This window comes from Caretta caretta, chromosome 11 (assembly GCF_965140235.1).
Source record: "Caretta caretta isolate rCarCar2 chromosome 11, rCarCar1.hap1, whole genome shotgun sequence".
NCBI classification, from domain to species: domain Eukaryota; kingdom Metazoa; phylum Chordata; order Testudines; family Cheloniidae; genus Caretta; species Caretta caretta.
This window is the reverse complement of record NC_134216.1, coordinates 46,985,056-46,997,669: the sequence shown is the minus strand read 5'-3', so window position 1 is coordinate 46,997,669 and position 12,614 is coordinate 46,985,056. Positions and strand designations below refer to the sequence as shown.

At 45.3% G+C, this 12,614-nt stretch overlaps 1 long non-coding RNA gene across 2 annotated transcripts in view; it reads right to left on the bottom strand.

The window, feature by feature from the left end:
* Nucleotides 1-10,606, bottom strand: part of LOC142068457 (uncharacterized) — a 63,178-nt gene extending 52,572 nt beyond the window's left edge. For both annotated transcript variants that reach the window (XR_012664285.1, XR_012664284.1), the window contains exon 1: nucleotides 10,442-10,606. This is a non-coding gene — a long non-coding RNA (uncharacterized LOC142068457). The remainder of the gene's footprint in view (nucleotides 1-10,441) is intronic.
* Nucleotides 10,607-12,614: the final 2,008 nt, after the last annotated feature.

The following is a 12,614-nucleotide window of genomic DNA, read 5'->3' as shown; positions in this document are numbered from 1 at the left end:
AACAGGCAACAAATCAAACAAAAGAACCAAAACACCACCACACTGAAATTCAGACACCTTGTCTGTGGAAAAGGTGAGAGAAACAACATTGTGTGTGTGTGTGTGTGTGCTTCCTTAATCATTGTTTTGTCCAGTACTTAGATGCCAAAATGATAAGTGTGGTGGTAAAAGTAGCTAAACTAAGTAGAGTAGAGTATTCAGGGTGGTACTGTTGCCCTCTCCAGAAGGTGAATCCAAGATGGGGTGAAACAATTCACGGCCAAGTTATTTTCCAGTCCCATTGCTGCAACTTTATAGCCTGATTTGATTTGTTCCTTTCTGACAGTTTGGGGTTCCATTGGACACAGGCTAAAGCTTTGTACTTCTTTGGGGGAAATGATGATCCTCCTCTGTTGGAAGTGTAGGTGAATGGGTGGCCTTTATGATTTCTTTCTGAAGTTGCATTGCACAGCCTGGGTTGCTGTGTATTGAATAGCCTGGTTGCCCTATGTCCTTGATCAAGTACTTGCCCCTACTGGCAAGCAAATGCAACCAAATTACAGTGGTGTCTGCAAGCAGCTTGAAACAATAGGTCTGAGACACAAACCAACGGTCTCATTCATTGTAAAGACTGAAGACTATTGGTAACCATTTAAATGACAATAATATTAACTGTTTCATTGCTTCCCAAAGTGATGTCTCAGTCCAGTGGCAAGAATGGGTTATGTGAGTTTGGAGGGAGAACCACCACTATTTCCCCCCCCCCCCCATAATGACATGTTAGCTCTGTTATTGGTCACTTAAGTAACTTAAGTCTTTTCCCAGTCACTATCTGTCATCTGTATTTGGGAATGATTGATCTTCGCAGGTATTTTTTCTCTTTCATGTTATATAAATGACAGTGTGGAGCATGTGTGGCCAGAGCATGGGTTGCATCCCAGTTCTTCGGGGGATGAATAGGAATGCCCATTCTGCCTATTCTGACCTTTTGGGCCAAGAGCCAAGCCTGTCCTGCCCAGAGAAGAAGGATGAGTATCCTAATAAGTTTTTCCCCATTTGATTTCATTACTGAAGGGCTACCTCTCTAGTGGTTTGATTTACTCCATGTTTTTTGGAGAAGGGAAATTCAACGTTAGAATATCCCCATAGGCAGGGATTTTCAAATGCTCTCAGCGCTGGCTCACCTCAGCCCCCACTGAACTCATTGGTAGTTTTATCACTAACTTCACTGGGATCAAAGTTAGGCTAGTGGTGGGTTCTTTTGAAAATCCCACCCACATAAAGACTGAATATTCACAGTGTAAGAGTCCATATCACATTTAATGTGAGTGGAGGCAAAGATGAAACAGAAAGGAAGCTGGTGGGATTGTCGTTCCTCTTGTAAAAATTCACTGTATTATTTTATATGCTAAATAATAAACAAAATAGTCTGCAATTCAACAAAGGGCATAAACACATAAATACTCACATTAAAATCACTGGGCTATTCGCATGCTTAATGGTATGGGCTTAAGGACCTTGTTGAATTGTGACCAGAATGAAGATTCAGCATATTGAGCATAAAAGAGGAGTTCTCTTGTTAAAGAAACACTCCACGCACAGTTTGAGTAATATCAGACGTATTAATAAACTGCAATACATTCTATATTTCTGTCACCTGTTTTGTTTCCTCATTTCTAGTGTTATGTTGAGCCCCTGCTAGCCAAGAGGTAGAAGGGTTGGATGGTAAAAATAAGGGACTGTAGATAAAACAAAATTACTGATTCAGAAAATGTTTCAAAAATTCATCCCAGTAGAATAAGGCTCAGATCTTTAATAGATCTGTACAGAATTATACATACTGAGGATCTGGTCATGCATTCATTGTATACCTTTGAAAAACACTGGATAACTTTTTTTGCCCCAATTTCAGCTCAGGGCTATGCTCTGTTTCTCTGACGGCAACCTCTTAAGGTTATATCACATCAAATGATGCGGAACTGTGAGAAGCTCTTCATGAAAAAAGGAAATTTCACACTAATAATGTTTTGAACAGCTGATTGACTCTGCGAAAGGGGTTAAAAAGGAATAACAAGAAATAGTTTTTAACACCTAAATATTGATCTACTTAAAAATAAAAGCTTACACAGTTCTCAGACACTTATGATGGGTGAAGTCATAGTCTCCACTCTCTTAAATTAAACAACTGTATACAGCACAATATTCTCTTTGCAGGTGTTGAGGCAGGATTTTTTTATTTCTATGAGCAAATGTGCAATTTCACAGTTCTTTTATCAAATTACAAACATCTCTTCATGCTGTGCATCGTGATCATGCAGAAGCAAGGAAATGAAGCTTAACAGGTTACCCAAGCACAGCTGAGGGAACAGAATGTACTAAAAATACGTGTATATGCTCTGCATTTACATATATTCTCACATAAATACTATGATGTTTTGTGGGACAGAAAAGAAAAATAACCCAATGAATGCACCAAAAGTGAAATGGCAAGAGCATCAGATCCTAAAGCAAGTCACCTACCTGAGATGACTTCAGGAAAATGTTAATAATTTGGAATCTATGTTCTGTACTAAATCCCAGGAAGAAATATTGGTTACATTTGCTTGCAGTGGCATGACAGCTTCATTTCTGGGGGCAGTTTCCAACTTCAAGCAGGAAAAATAATCCCCACTTTTAAAGCTGCATTGCGGTTTGCTCAGTTGTGCTTCATATATTATTGAATGATAGAAAACTCTGTAAATGAAAAAAAGTAAAAATGTAGCCCCAAGAGCTGTAGCCCTCGCTCATGAAAAATTTTATTCAAGTCTGTGGGAATTTTGCCCAGTATTGCAGGACTATTCCCAGGCAGTACAGAAGATGTCTGGATAGTGGCAATGAACAGGTGTTTCAAACTGGTTTTGAATATCGTCAGTTACAAACCTGTGAAGCTAAAATTTGCTCTTGCATTCTTTGCACACACAGACCCAAATTATAGACAGGGGTGGCAGGTTTGTATAATTTTTGGTGGTGCCCAGAATGGGTCGAAGTCCCGCCCCTCCCCCCACCTTGTAAGCCGATATATATATTTTTAAATAATGTAAAAATAAACTGGAAATAGTAAGCATTTAACAGTTTCCCTTTATTGCACAATATTGTTATCATAAGAAAAAATTATTTAACTAAGAATATCAACTTTTGAATACAGAAACAACCAAACACTCTTGGATCAATAACCCTCAAAAGCAAATACTTTCTAAAATTAAAACAAATATAGCCCCTTCTTTTGCGATGTTCTTCGTCGTTGTTTGGTTCCTGAAATGAAGCCATTCAGGAGACTTGCAATGTCCAGTTCAGAGGTAGAGTTCTTATGAATGTGAAGAAATGCCAAGTGATTTAGATGTTCTTGGCCCATTGTCGTTCGCAAATAATTTTTCAGTCTGCGCAGGCAACAGAATGATCGCTAAATGGTGCAGGTTATAGTAGGAATTATGTAGAATAATTTAGGAGAATTGTAACTTCTGACAACGTCACTCAAGCCTTCATTTTGTTTCAGAAATTACTTCACTTTGCTCACCAAATTAAGCTGGCAATTTCTCGATCTGCAAATATCACTCAACATTTCTAAATGAAGACAGAGCCTCTCCATGTTAATATCACCATGGAAAACTTCACTTATTGGGACAATGTCCTGTTTCGAGCCATAGTTATATGCTTGTCCAATTTTACTGCGAATGTAAAGCTTTCTGTTGAAAACCTCTGTTCAATGGCAACTTTGCAAACATCAGCGATCCTGACATATATTTGATGAAATACTCTTTGGGGTCACTGAAGGTGTGAGGAAGGCTGCCATGGTTGAGCCATCTCGGTGGCTTGCATTTTCTCAGGAGTGTGGAATCATCTAAATAAAGATTTCTTGCCTTCTCTACTGTTGTTTCCCAGAAGTGATTGTATGATGAGCTAGTGTGCATCCCACTCAACACCTCTTGCAACAAGCCAACTTTCTTCATAACGCTTGCCAGTGACATGTTTGGGCTTTGAATTTTTGCATTAGCTTCTTCTACAGGACCCATGGCTTTCACAAGACCTGTCAATGTAAAGTATGCTGAAAAAGACTGAAGTTGCTTCAAGAATCCACTAATTTTGAGCCAAATTCATCGGAAGAGTAACTAAATTCATCTGGGCAGTTCATCATGGCCTCGTAGTTGTGGAGCAGTGATTTAATGCTACTAATCCTTAGTGTCCATCTCGTTGAACACAATGGTCGTAAAGAAGGCTCCCCTTCACTCTGAAACTCTCAGAATGCTCCCATTCACTTTGGTGACTCTCTGAAGGCATTGATGAGATTGTTCACGACATTCTTGAATATTATGCAGGGCATCCTGCATGGCAAGGTTAAGGGAATTTGCAGCACAGTTCACAAATTCCTCTCTTGGCTCTCAATCCTTCACTCTGGCTTGGGCTCCAATAAATTCATGGGACACATTACTGGCTCCATCATAACCCTGCCCCGGCAATCAGAAAAGGGCAAATCACACCTGAGAAGCGTATCTTCCACGGTTTTGAAAAGAGAAGCCGCGTCCATTGTGTCAGTTTGGTAAAACACAATAAACTCCTCATCAATATCCCAGTCCTCACTAGAAAAGAACGTTTAAAGAAAAACGTACTTATTCTTTTCTTGACAAATCAGTAGTCTCATCCATTACAATGGCATAAAACTTTGAAGCCTTTATCTTTTGCACAATTTGTGCCATCATTTTGATTATTTCATTAATAACCTCATGTGACAGCCACTTGTATTTTGTGCAACTAAGCCACTGTCTCGGTTCCTCAGAATCTGTACTGCGTAGCAACAAGAGCTGCATCAAATTTGAACCACTCTCATTATGTCCATGTAACGCTATGCCTTGTTGAGCTAGGGACTGAGACACTGTTAAAACTGTTGTGTAGAGCTTTCCTAGCTGATTGTGATTCTTTCCTGTAACTGGCTGACCTTAGTGCAGAAACATGTACCTGCAATTGCAGAGCAGCCTACTTCATTACCGCTTCCTTGTGACAGGAGGATTTTTCATGTGATGTAAAACCACACAATGCGTGTCTCCCATCTTGAAATCTGCACGAAATAAATGTTGGTTCGGCCTTTGTAGAAAATATTAAGATCTTTTTTTCAGAATAGTTTTTGCAGACTGAGCAAAATGATCTGTCTAATTCGCTGTTGTACTCCAACCACATAAATCACGATAGCCAAGATTGTTGAAAACTCCTTTTCTTATCTTGTAGATTTGCCGCATCTTTCTTTTGTATAACTTCAGTTTGAAAGCTGGGTGTCGAACTCAAGCCATCACTTGATGAATTACCCATTTCTTCTTTTTCTATGGGTAACTTTATTAAGAATTTATCCATTGTTGATTATTACTGGCCCTACAAATCAAGAATTTGTTGCTGGGATAAAATGAAGCTACAATGTGCTGGCACCACAAGATTACAAGGGCCAATTAAAAGTGAAAAGTCAGAAGCAGCACTCGCCTGCTTCAATACATTATATTTTGTTGTACCTGTGTACAACCAATTATATACTTTAAAGGGTGTAAAATAATCAAGTGTTGTGCTAAACACAATCATACCCCAAACTGACCGCCACATTTAAGTTGCATGTTTTTTCCCTCAGGTGAGGGCTCTGGAGTGGGGCTCGGGATGAGGGGTTCACAGTGCAGGAGGGGGTTCAGGGCTGGGGCTGATGGTTGGGGTGCAGTGGGGTGAGGTCTCTGGCTGGGGGTGCAGGCTCGGGCGTTTGGGTGGGGCCAGGGATGAGGACAGGCTGGCCCAGGGCTAGGGCCAGAGAGGAGGACTCCCCCCAACCCTCTCCCTGTCAGCAGCAGCGAGCTCCGGTGGAGGGGCCCCCCCAGCAACACACTCACCTTGCACCACTGTCACTGCACATGCTCCTAGGGCCCCTCTCAGGTCCAGGAAGCCCCCTTGCTTCCCCTGTGGTGGGTACCGCGGATGGAGGCTGGCTGCCATCACATGTGCACCTCCTCCCCTGCTGCTGCTGCTGCTGCCCCTCACCGTAGCCTCACTGGGAGATGGGACTGTCGCCCAGCGTGGGGCAGGAGCAGTGACTGCGGCTGGTGGAAGGGCACAGGGTGTCACAACACTCACCCAAGCCCCAGCTGCTCAAGTCCAGGAAGCCCCCTCGTCTCCCCTGTGATGACTGGGTGCTGGGGAGGGGATGTAGCCTCCTCCCCTGCTGCAGCCTGCTGCTCCTCACCATAGTCTCAAGGGGGATGGGGCTGCCCCTTGCCCACCGTGGGGCAGGAGTGGTGGCTGTGGACGGGGGCACAGTGGCACAGTGGCTGTGGACGGGGGCACAGATCATAGGGTCAGACGCTCACCAAAGCCCCAGCAGCTGCTCAGGTGAGTAAGGTCCAGAGGACTCCCAGCTGGAAGCCCCCTCGGCATCACCTCCTGGTGGGTGCCGGCGGAGGGGAGGGATGCCAGTCATGTGTGCGCCACTTCCCCGCCTCAGGTGCAGCAGCAACCCCCCGCCTCAGCCTGCTGCCGGCACTGCTCTTGTGCTGTAGCCTAGCCTTAGGGAGCAGCGGCTGGCGGTGCAGGCGAGGGAGAGCAGAACAGAATGGCAGGGCAGCCAGAGCTGCCCACTTTCAATCAGGCAGGGATGCTCCGGGGCGCAGGGGAGGTGCGGCACGAGGGGCAGCAGCCAGAAGCTGGGGGATACTCCACGCAAACATTGGTGGAGCCGGGCCCTGAAATTCCTGTAGCCTGGGCACCACAGGCCCGTATACCTTGCCGCCCCTGTTTATAGACATGTTCAGCTCACAATAAAGTCAATGAGAATTGTGCCATTTGATTAGAAAGCAGAATTTGGCCCCAACCTTTTGGACTCAATATATTTGGGATCACTTCATTCAAAAGGCGTGTTCCTTTCCCTTTGCTTTTCACCTGCTTTCATCAACACTGACATTTCCAGCATTTCTTTTTAATTTTGTTACTGCTTTTGCTGCCAGATATTTTGCAAGGAGCAGGTGCAGATTGCCTCCTTACTCCAACACTGTTCACATTCTACTTTCCCTTTTATTTAGACTTACAGTCCTCGCAGAACTTTTGCCTTGGCCACGCCTGCTAGCTCTTCCTCCCCACAGCTGCTGCGTCAGTTTTCAGATTATGTTAGATATCTGTTAAATAGCACAGACTATGACTATGTTCCTCTCCTGCCCCTGCTCCCATCACATGATCCCATTCCGTTTGTGCAGGGCAGTTTTATTTTTAGAATATTTGCTTCTTTGAAAATCTACTTTTTGTTACTCCCAAATAGATCCTGTGATGCAGATGCTCTTGTCCTGCAAAGGAAAAAAATATTCTCTCTTTTTCCGTCTGTGCTATATACGTACACAGTAATTACTTCTGTGAATTTAGTTTTGGGTGCAGATTCCCAGCCCTGGTCATGCAGCAGCAGGCACCAACCGCAGGCTCCAGCAAGTGCTTGCCCTGGATGTCACCTTACAGTTCCGGCCACACAGCAGCAGGCTGCAGTGGGTGCTGGCCCTGGACACTGACCCTTACTCTGACTGTGCGGCAGCAGGCACAAACCCCAAGCACCAACCCCGGGTGCCGCCCTGCCCCTGGTCACACAGCAGCAGGTGCCAGCTCTGGGTGCTGACCCCCGGCTCCGTGGCAGCGGGTGCTGATCCCCTGCTCTGGTTGCCAATCCCTGGCCCCGCAACTGCGGGTGCTGACCCTGGGCTCCAGTGTGTGCTGGCCCAGGGCGCCAACCTCCAGCCTCAGGTGCCAACGCACACCTTCGACCATGAGGTGGTGGGGCGCCCCCATCCATCGCCCCTGGCTTCTGCTGCCTCACCCCCCACCACTCCATCCAGGTCTTAACTTGCCAAGACTTGCTGTGAAAAGTGATATTAACAAACATGCAAATATCACTTTTCACAGCATTATTTTTATTATTGTGTCTGCAAAATAAACCTATATAAATAAATTACAGTGATCTGGATGTGTATACATCAGTGGTCACCAACTGGTAGATCGCGATCAACTGGTCAATCCTGGAGCCTCTGACAGTCGATCGCAATCTCCAGATGGTGAAAGTCCGGCGATGCAGTGAGGCTAAGGCAGGCTCCCTGCCTGCCCTGGCCCCACTCCAGGAAGTGGCCAGCATGCCCTGGCCCCGCTACGGGAAGTGGCCAGCATGCAGCCCCAGGGGAGGGGTGGGGTCTCTGTGCACTGCTCCTGCCTGCAAGCACCGCCCCCCGCAGCTCCCATTGTCCGGGAATAGGGAACTGCGGCCAATGGGAGCTGCGGGGGCGGTGCCTGCAGGGAAGGGCAGTGTGCAAAGCCATGTGCCCCACCCAGGAGCCATGTGCGGTTGGGGCAGGTAGGGAGCTTGCCTTAGCCGCGCTGCACTACTGATTGGGAGCCGCCCGAGTTAAGTGCTGCCCAACGGGAGCCCGCACCCCAACCCCTAGCCCTGAGCCCCTCCCGGAACCAGCACCCCAAACTCCATCCTGCACCCCAACCCTCTACCCCAGCCCTGAGCCCACTCCCAGAGCCTGCAACCTGCACCCCCTCCTGCACCCCAACACTGCCCCAGCCTGGAGCCCCCTCCTGCACCCAAACTCCCTCCCAGAGCTTGCATCCCTCACCCCCTCCTGCACCCCAACCCCCTGCCCCAGGCTCAGCCCAGAGCCCCTCCCACACTCCAAACCCCTCGGCCCCAGCCCAGACCCCGCACCCCCCCCCCGAACTCCAGCCCCCTGCCCCAGCCCGGTGAAAGTGAGCGAGGGTGGCGGAGAGCGAGCAACGGGGGGCGGGGGATGGAGTGAGCTGGGTGAGGCCTCGGGGAAGGGGCGGGGTAGATTCAGGGTTGCACTTAAATTCAAAAAGTGCTCTTGTTTGTAAAAAGGTTCAAGACCCCTGGTATACATGCATATTCATTTGTTTTTCCTAAAGTTAATTAAATATTTTAGGAAAAAGTGTCAGTGCGGCCACCAGCAAGAGTTGATGACCGCATTCTGAGGCCACCAAAAAATGCGTTCTGAGACCCCCTTCACTAGATGCTGAGAATATTACTGAGTCTAACAAACAAGCACAGCCGCTGAGACTGTTCCAACTAGAGCTCGAGTGAAATGTTAACTCCTCTATTGATGAATAATCCCTTTGACATTCACACGCTCACTGCCACTAGGGCTGCATTACAAGCCTGAAGGTGGTCATTGTACTTGCAGTGGCTGACAAACCTAAAAATATGCTGTAAATCAGGACGGTGACTCAAGATGATGAAAAACAACATTCGGGATAAAACGACCACTTCACGTTCCCTTGTGAATGGGATTATTTTTGTGGGAGAAGATAAATCTAAGGGTGCATCGATAAGCATCAAAGTGAAAGAAGGGCAAGCCATAAAACCCCAAAATGCTGAAAGAAGCAAAGATGTAATTAATTATTATTATTGTTTATTTATTATTATTCAACATTTATGTTATGTTAGTACCTAATAAGGATTAGGGTCCCACTTTGCTGGGAACTGTGCAAAAAGAGAGAGAGACAATAACTGGTTTATAATATAAAAGACACAAACAAATGAAAGGGGCTATGGAGGCTATAACATTTCCTTCAAAATGCAACACAGGATATGTCTCCATTGTGTTTTCAAACCTGCGGCCATGTGTCTCAGAGACAGGGTCGACAGACTCAGGTGTGTTCTATGGCACTAAAAACAGCAGTGTAGATTTGCAGCTCGGGCTCTGAACGCTAGGTGGGCAGGGTTCCGAAACCTGATCTACACGAGAGAAATGTAAGAGCTACTGTGTTATTTGGATGAGTGTGTTTCTTGGAACATCCCAGACAGCCCCTAAAGAGTGAAGGACCCTTCGCTGAGGAAGTAACACTGTGAGGAAGTTGAGGTGTGTGTTTCGTGTCTCGGGGAGAGGGAAACCGTTTATACCAGCAGCTGAAGCAACATTCCTTCAGTCAAAAATTTTCCCTTGAAACTGTTCTTTGACAGAGATTTTTACAACAAGTATCTGCTTTGCACAGAAAATGTTGAGCTTTTGTCTAAACTCACCCAAAACTCAATCTTTTGTCTCAGAACTGGAAATGTTGGGGTTTTTTTCAACAAAAAGTCTCTAAATTTTTTGCAGAAGAAAAGCCATTTTCTGACCAGCTCTATGCCGCAACCTCTTCCAACAATAAATAGAAGTTTTTCTGTTGTTAAATTGAGTTTATGCCAGCATCATTATTTGAGACTTTCTGCATTACTGTGGTAATTCCCCAATAAGGAGACTTCAAGGTTACATAACAGAAATTAAACTGGTTAAAGCCCTAGAATGTCAGTTGAACACTGTCTCTCACACACAAATGCCCCCAAACAGCCTGGAAATGATCTAATAGCCAGTTAAAACAAACAACCTTTCAGCAGGTTTAATAATTGATTAAAGCTTAACTGTCTCAGACTAACCTGTTTAGTGCCAGTCTGAATGTAGACAAGCTGAAATGATTAAATGAGTCCTCCCTTCATTGAAGACCCAACATGTGTTTGAAGGTATGTGTCAGACGTTAGAGGAGGAAAAGCTAGTCTGGAGCATGGAGAGATAACGTACTCAAAAGCCTCTTTTCTTCATCGAGTGGTGGAGGAGATGTTATTTGTGGTCTGTGGGTAACTTATGCAACATTTCAGGACTGTATAGGTACATGTTTTACAACAGTTTTCTTTCTTATCTGCATGAGCACATGCCATCGTGGCAATTGTACTGCATGTTAAAAAGTGATTGCAGAAGTAGGGAAAACATAAGCCTTGCCATTTCCTTCCCTTTTGAGCTTGCACTTGTTTTTGTTTTATGAAAGTGCACATGCAGTGCTGAGGGTCAGCAGGATTTCGGGAAAGGTCAGAGCAAATAAATATGTTGTCCTATTTGTTCACTTGTGAACAAGATTCTCTCAGTTTCCCATAATGTCAGTGACCTTCATTTAATCTCTTCCCGCCCCCAAAATATAGATCCCTGAAAGCCTGATTGCCCTTTTGTGGGAGGAAACCCACAAACGGGAGCTAAAGAGTAGGGAAATCTTTGCAGGGGGACCTCACAGATATTTCTCCCTTGTTAGTCCGTAGGAGTTAGAGTGTATTTGTCCCCCTCACTCACTAGCCTGTGAGGGATCAGTGGTAGATTAGGCCCTTCTAATCACAGAACCGCAGAATCTCTGGTCCTGGTCTTGGTCCTTGGTAGCATGATTCCACTGGAACCATGCTGCCAGGGAGTGTCCTGGCTGTGGCTGCTCCCATGGCTCCCCTTAAAAAAGGATCCCCACTATGGAGGGAAGGCTACAAAATCCTCACTGCATTACAAGTCCTTGAGGATTGAGTGCAAGGGAGTTGATGTACTACACCTCTTGCCGACCTAATCCTCCCCTGCCCATTCCTTTCCCCCATGCGGCTTCCTGGGCTATGGAGAGCAGTTTAGGGGACTGAGGGCATGCTGGTGTAGAGGTGGCTGAACACCCCTGTGTGGGATGGGTACAGTCTGCCTGCAGATCTCAGAGGTAGAATCAGGCACGAAACTCAGATATTTCAAGGGGCATCTCTACAGCACAGTATGAAAAGATCATGGTTTACCCTGTTGTTTTGTTTTTATTAAATTGAATTTACCATTAGTTCCAGAGGCCCAGGTTTTTCAAGGCATTTAGGCTGTGCTCAGTGTCACAACCCCTAACTTATTTAGGAGCCTAAATCTCATTTCAAAAGTGATTTAGGCACTTAGAAGACTAAATCCTTTGCTGTCAATGGGATTTTGGCTCCTAAATTCCTAAATCCCATTGACATTTAATGGGACAGTCTCCTAAGTGCCTAGCTGCCTTTTGAAAATGAGATTTAGGCTCCTAAATCAGTAAGGGGTTGTGGCACTCAGCACAGTCATGCCTAAATGCCTTGAAAAACCCAGGCCTCGGAACATACATCAGTTGTAAAATAAGAGAAATATTTTTAATCCAAGGTACAGTAAAATATGCCCTGGTACCAACCTGACTACATTCTCTAGTATAGGGTCGGAAAGAGAGAGAGAAAGATCAAATGCCTTGTAGGAAAATGTTATTTAAGACCTCACACCCTGATACTTGTACTCCCTTGTGATTGTATGACCTTAGTACCATATTATCTGAGCACCACACAATCATTAATGAATGTGTTCCTAGAACACCACTTGTAGTAAGGAAGTGGGATTATCTACATTTTAGAGATGGGAAATTGAGGCACAGAGAGATTAAATGATATGCTCATGGTCATATAGGAACTCTTGAGCAGAGCCAAGCACAGACCCATCATTTCAGTCCAGTGCCTTGACCACAAGGCCATCCTTTCTTCTTAGAAGTGTTCAAAGCATCATTTAACAGCATTCTGGAGCGTCCGTGTTCTCTGGGATCTGCAGAAAGGTAACATGTAGTCCTGACAAATTACCTAATTGTGTAAGGTACTGATACTTTCTGCACGGTGCTCAGTGCCTTTGAATCCCATTGGCTTTAACAAGAGATGAGGGCATTCAGATATTCACAGGGGCCCAGCATTAGAGCTATTCTGCTAGCAAAGCTGTACTTGCAGCTATGTAAAACCCTGAAAAAAGCAGAAAGTAGATGCCTTTGAT